Source organism: Pelodiscus sinensis, chromosome 17 (assembly GCF_049634645.1).
Source record: "Pelodiscus sinensis isolate JC-2024 chromosome 17, ASM4963464v1, whole genome shotgun sequence".
Lineage (NCBI taxonomy): Eukaryota > Metazoa > Chordata > Testudines > Trionychidae > Pelodiscus > Pelodiscus sinensis.
In genome coordinates this window covers 3,771,131-3,777,064 of record NC_134727.1, presented here as the reverse complement: position 1 = coordinate 3,777,064, position 5,934 = coordinate 3,771,131, and the positions used below count along the sequence as shown (strand labels likewise).

At 52.8% G+C, this 5,934-nt stretch overlaps 1 long non-coding RNA gene across 1 annotated transcript; it reads right to left on the bottom strand.

Moving 5' to 3' along the window:
- Positions 1 to 1,033: 1,033 nt before the first annotated feature.
- LOC112544596 (uncharacterized) lies at positions 1,034 to 3,179 on the bottom strand. Its single transcript, XR_003087939.2, has 3 exons — positions 3,007 to 3,179; positions 2,696 to 2,737; positions 1,034 to 1,906 (listed from the first exon to the last, which is right to left on the bottom strand). It is a non-coding gene; the product is annotated as an uncharacterized LOC112544596 (long non-coding RNA).
- Positions 3,180 to 5,934: the final 2,755 nt, after the last annotated feature.

Here is a 5,934-nt window from a genome sequence, read left to right as displayed (position 1 = left end):
CAGGCACATGTTCCGCTGTCCCTCGCACTCCGGCTGACGAGCACTTAGGGATGGGGTAATTCATCCATTGTCAGCAAAGAATTAGCCTCTTTTTACCAAGGGGGAAACTGAGGCACAGAGCAACTACGTGACCGGCCCACTAGTACACAGTGAATCAGCAGCAGTCCTGGGATCAGACCCATTGCTAACCCAGTCTTTGCACCAATGGCTCCACAGCCTCCCATTGCTATCTGAAAGGCTGCACCCAGCCGCACGGTAGCCTCACCCGGTGGCATTGTACAGCACAAGAAGAGGTTGGCCGTAGCATTTAAGCCATGTTGCAGGAGGACTCAGTGTTAGCAGCAGTCCTTGGAATTTCTTCTCCTCTACACGCTCTCTGCGGAGGACAAGCAGCTAGTGAATCCCAGCATCCCCCCCACTCTGCCCTCTCTGCCCTGCCAGTCAATTCGGTCGTGTTTGTGTGGGTGCATACAGGCGGGTGATTAGTGCTGTGACAATTAACATTCTGCTCTGACACAATTGATTCCAGGTGGATTTGCTTCCTGTCAGTTACGCTTATCAGAAACCTCCACACCCCAGTGTTCAGCACATCCAGGCTCCACTATCTGCTGGCTCAGGAGGAAGGACAACTCCTCCCCAGACTGCTGCGAGTACATCTTAACCTGCTCCTGCGGCAGGCCACGGAGGGCAGGTCCCACCCGTGGCCCCAGGGAGATCGGCCGGAGCATGACACTGGGCAAACCAGGCCTGTTCCCAGAGATCCAGCTCTGGCTCGAGCGGAAGGCTCCTTCATTTCAGAGCACCTGGTTTGTGCTGTGGAGTTCCCCAAAAGACCTCACCAAACAAAGTGACTGGGCAACAAAATGGCAAAAGAAATTTAATGAGGATAAATGTAAAGTAATGCACACTGGGAAAAATAGCCCAACTATACATACAATATAATGGGGGGCTAATTTAGCTACAACTAGTCAGGAAAGATCTTGGAGTCATCGTGGATAGTTCTCTGAAGGCGTCCACGCAGTGTGCAGCGGCAGTCAAAAAAGCAAACAGGATGTTAGGGATCATTAAAAAAGGGATAGAGAATAAGACAGAGACTATCTTATTGCCCTTATATAAATCCATGGTACGCCCGCATCTTCAATACTACGTACAGATGTGTTCTCATCTCAAAAAAGATATACTGGCATTAGAAAAGGTTCAGAAAAGAGCAACTAAAATGATTAGGGGTTTGGAACAGGTCCCATATGAGGAAAGAATAAAGAGATTAGGACTTTTCATCTTGGAAAAGAGGAGACTTAGGGGGGATATGATAGAGTCCTATAAAATCATGAGTGGTGCGGAGAAAGTGAATAAGGAAAAGTTATTTATTTGCTTCCATAATCTAAGAACTAGGGGCCACCAAGTGAAATTAATGGGCAGCAGGTTTAAAACAAATAAAAGGAAGTTCTTCTTCACACAGCACATAGTCAACCTGTGGAACTCCTTGCCAGAGGAGGTTGTGAGGGCTAGGACTATAACAGGGTTTAAAAGAGAACTAGATAAATTCATGGAAGTTAAGTCCATTAATGGCTATTAGCCAGTGTGGGTAAGGAATGGTGTCCCTAGCTTCTGTTTGTCAGAGGGTGGAGATGGATGGCACATTACTTGTTCAGTTCACTCCCTCTGGGGCATCTGGCATTGGCCACTGTTGGCAGACAGGATCTTGGGCTGGAAGGACCTTTGGTCTGACCCATCTGGCTGTTCTTATGTTCTTATCTGCAGATCACAACATCTCCTCCTCCTGCAGGCAGGCCAGTCTCTTGGGTGTGGGCAGTGGGTTATTCCCTGTACTGACTGGAGCTGCGGTAGGGTGAGGGGTCGCATATGGTGTGGCTGTCTCGGCTATCAGCTGGTCTGGTTACTATTTCTGTAGAAGAATGTGAGGGTCAGCAAGAACAACACATGGCCTCGGGTTTGTCACCGAGAGCTGAGTTATAACTGCCCCTAAGGGACATTGTGACAACTTGAGGAAGAATTTATTTTCTGATCCTGATTTTCTGTTTCTCTTCTTTTTTTCTATTCTGAACCTCATGCAGCTCGCTCTCTGTGCTCTGCTCTGTGTTGCCTCATGCAGCTCGCTCTCTGCGCTCTGCTCTGTGTTGCTGGATCAGCCTGGGATCCCGCCGTGTGGCGGGGATGTAGCATTATCTTAACTCTACAGCTGACAGGAAGGGATTAAGGCATTGGACTCAGATTCAAGCAACCTGGGTTTAATTCCCAGGATCTGTCACAAGCTTTCTCTGTCACCTTGGGGAAGTTAGTTGGGGCTGGATTTTCAGAGATATTGAGCACCTCCATGTCCCTTGGACTTCAGCGCTCAGCACATCTGGTAATCAGCCTTGCTACCTGTGGGGCTCAGTTTCCCTTTCTCTCTTGCTTAGGTAGGCTGGGTGTGTTTTGGCACAGGTACTGTCTCCTACTGTGGGTCCGTTCAGCTCCTAGCACCAGGGGTCCTTGATCTCAGACGGGTGTAATACAATAACAGCCGGTGGGTTCTGCTTCAGTTGGAATTGATGCTTTGGGAACCATCCCACACCCCCAAGCTGTTCCCAATGGCACCAGGTGACCTTATTGAGTGACCTTATTGACAGTGACACTTGGTGGGCCCACTCTCAACTTAACTTGTAAGCTCTTTGGGGCAGGGACTGTCTCTTACCTGGGTTCTCCACAGTGGTTCCTTGCTCCTGATATCCAGGCACTATGATAATACAAATAATTAGTACCTTCTTTAGGGGATGCCTGTGGCTATTTTTTGCAGCAATTTGTCTCCACAGGCTAATGCCCTAAGCCACGCAGGAACCCACGCCCTCTTCAGGATGTTCCATTTCTGCTGTATTGGTGGCTCCCAGGGTAGGGCTAGAACCCACCACCCTCAGTTCCCTAGGCAAATGCCCAATCCCCAGAGCCACTCAAGAACCCACCTTAGAATAGATTTCTAACATCCTTCAAGTATTTTTCCCGGCTTACCGCGTCTCTCTAGTTCAGTGGCTCACCAGCCTTCTTACGGCTCCTGGAGGGGGATGTTATACAGAGTGACACCAGGAATGACTCCATTATTTTGTGTTCATTCGTGCCTTGGAATGTGTCACCGAGAATCAGCGCTTTGTGTACAGCACAAGGGGCTACTTCATGGAGACATGGTCAAAAGATCTAGGAGGAGACAAAGCCAGAAGCAGTTACTGTAGGAATTGCACAATGCATCAGGCACTGCAGGGCTGAGAGCTGATATTTGCTAAGCTCTCTCGGCTATTAGAGGATATAGATTTGCAAGGAGATGGATTATTGTTAGTTGCCTGCTCTAAATAGTACCTAGTTCATGTTCAGAGAGCCCTAGAAAATATTGTCCCAGGGACTTGGAAAGAAATCAGAGGCACCAAAGAAGGTCCTGGAGGGCCATCCAGCTGTGAAAGTGCCACTCAGATCTGCCTGGGCAGAGAGAACATCTGCAGCTGGCAAGCAAGGCAACAAGTCAGACCTTGTCACTAACGTTCATCTGAACTCTTGAAGATGCACTTGTGGTCCAGTAAATAAGGCTCTGGACTGGGACTTAGGAAGTGTCGCTCCTCACAGCTCTGCCATCGGCCTGGTGAATAACAGGTCCCGCTCTGTGCCTCAGTTTTCCCATCTGTAAAATGGGGTTAATGATCCTCCTTTTCAAAGCACGCTGAGATTGTCAGCCGAAAAGGGCCGTATCTGAGTGCAGTGCAATGATCTCCCCATCCTTTCCATGAGGCAAGCATTCCTGGGCAGACTCACATTTCCCCTTCAGACGTAATGGGGCATTGTGCTGTTCTTCACTCCCTTCCCTACACAATTGTGCAGTGTCACTGAGCACCATTAAGCAGCTGCTCCATTGTCCCCTCCAGAGCAGACTCTTGGCTGGCATGAACTGGCCAAGTTAAGAGAGCTACACTGATTTATAACACCTGCAGGTCTGGCCCCAGAGGTGGCTGCATTTCAGTGGTGGGGGCTGTGATTCCCTGACAGAGGGCACAGGGCTCTGGTTTAATGCATGGTCTGACTGACTCATGCAGACACCCGTGTAGACGCTCTTGTTTTGGGCTGAATCGTTTATTCTGGTTTCCTGTGTTTGCCTCCCTGCACTGCTGTTTTCCCAGCTGGGGGAGGGGGAATGGCAGCACACGGATCCCTTCTTCCCCCTGCCAGGCAGACCTGACCTGTGACTTGCCTCGGTCTGGCCCCCTCTCTCCCCCCCACCCTCATGTGGCTGGAATGCCAGCCCCAGCTCACTCCACTGCGGATGTGGGGGAGCCCCAAGTCTCAGGGGCAAGATCCGTCCTACTGGCCATAGGTTTCTCCACCCCTGGTAAAAGGAATCTAGGTCTGATTGATGGAGAGGAAGGAGGTGCCTTGGAGGACCACCTGCACTTCTGGCCATGAAAGGCAGCCTGAGACAAATCCGGACTCCCAGGCAGCAGAGGGAAGGCAGATCGTGGGGACCCTGAGCCGGCTAATTACAGAGAATTGGGTAGGAAACTACGGGGAGATGTTTGTCGAACCAGAGACTAGCTCAGGGTATGTCTACACTACCCCCCTAGTTCGAACTAGCGGGGGTAATGTAGTCATCCGCAGTTGCAAATGAAGCCTGGGATTTGAATTTCCCGGGCTTCATTTGCATGAAGCCGGCCGGCGCCATTTTTAAATGCTGGCTAGTTCGAACCCCACGCGGAACGTGGAACGAGGTGTAGAGCTAGTTCGGATTAGAAGCCTAATCCAAACTAGCTACTCCGTGCCGCGTGTAGCCGCGCGGGGTTCGAACTAGCCGGCATTTAAAAATGGCGCCGGCCGGCTTCATGCAAATGAAGCCCGGGAAATTCAAATCCCGGGCTTCATTTGCAACTGCGGATGACTACATTACCCCCGCTAGTTCGAACTAGGGGGGTAGTGTAGACATACCCTCAGAGTGTTGCACAGAATCCCCGCCCAGCCGGGGCCGGGCAAAGCCGCCACTAAAAGGGCCCCGGGTTTGGAACTGCTGCAGAGGGAGGGCTCGGGCCCCCCTATCCTGGTCACCATCCACCCAGGTGGTCTCCCAGCTCACCAGCCCAATGAACTCTGGCCAGCCCTCAGCTCAGCCCTGAGCGTAAGGTCCACACAAGTGACTCTGACCACTAGGCTGCACTGCCCTGGTGGTAATGGCCGTACGACTGACTCTGACCGTTAGGCCGCAAGACCCCCACCAGAAGGGTGGAATTGTGAGCTAAGGCCAGAGGGAGACCTGTGGGATCCCCCACGGGGCCGGACAGCCCTTTCCCCACCCCCCATGATTACAGGCCAGGCTGCAAGCCCGACCGCGTGTGAGACCCTTGCACGGGACAGGGCGTGGGACTGGAATATAAACCCCTCCCGGTGCTTCTGCTCCCGACTGTCGTGTCCCGGGCGTGAGAGGAGCTTTTCCTCGCTGAGGGAGTGGCGCTCCTGGTCCCACAGCTTGCCAGATGCCGGCTGGCCAGAGACACAGGCCAGAGAGCACAGGGCCGAGGGAACGGCTCTGGGCCGGCTTTTGGGAACCAGGACTTGAGTCAGGGGGCGAGGGGTTAGAGCAGGGGTCCCCAGGTGTTTTACTTCGCGCCCCCTTACCGCCCTTGGTGGCTGAGGCTGGCTCTGGGGCCCTGTCAGGTGCCCAGGCTGGGGGCAGGGCTGAGCTGGAACCACAATCACAGCAGAGCCTGGTCAGGGGGCCCCCGCTGGGAGAGGAGCCATGACCAGGATGCGGTTGGGGCCAGCAGCTGGTGCCAGGGCTGCAGCTGAGGCCAGGGCAGGAGCAGAGGTGCAGACAGAGTGGGGCTGGTGCTGCTGGCCAAGACCCTGCCAACCCCCCCCAACATTTCTCCGTACCCCCCAGGGGTGTGCACTCTACAGTCTGGGAACCTC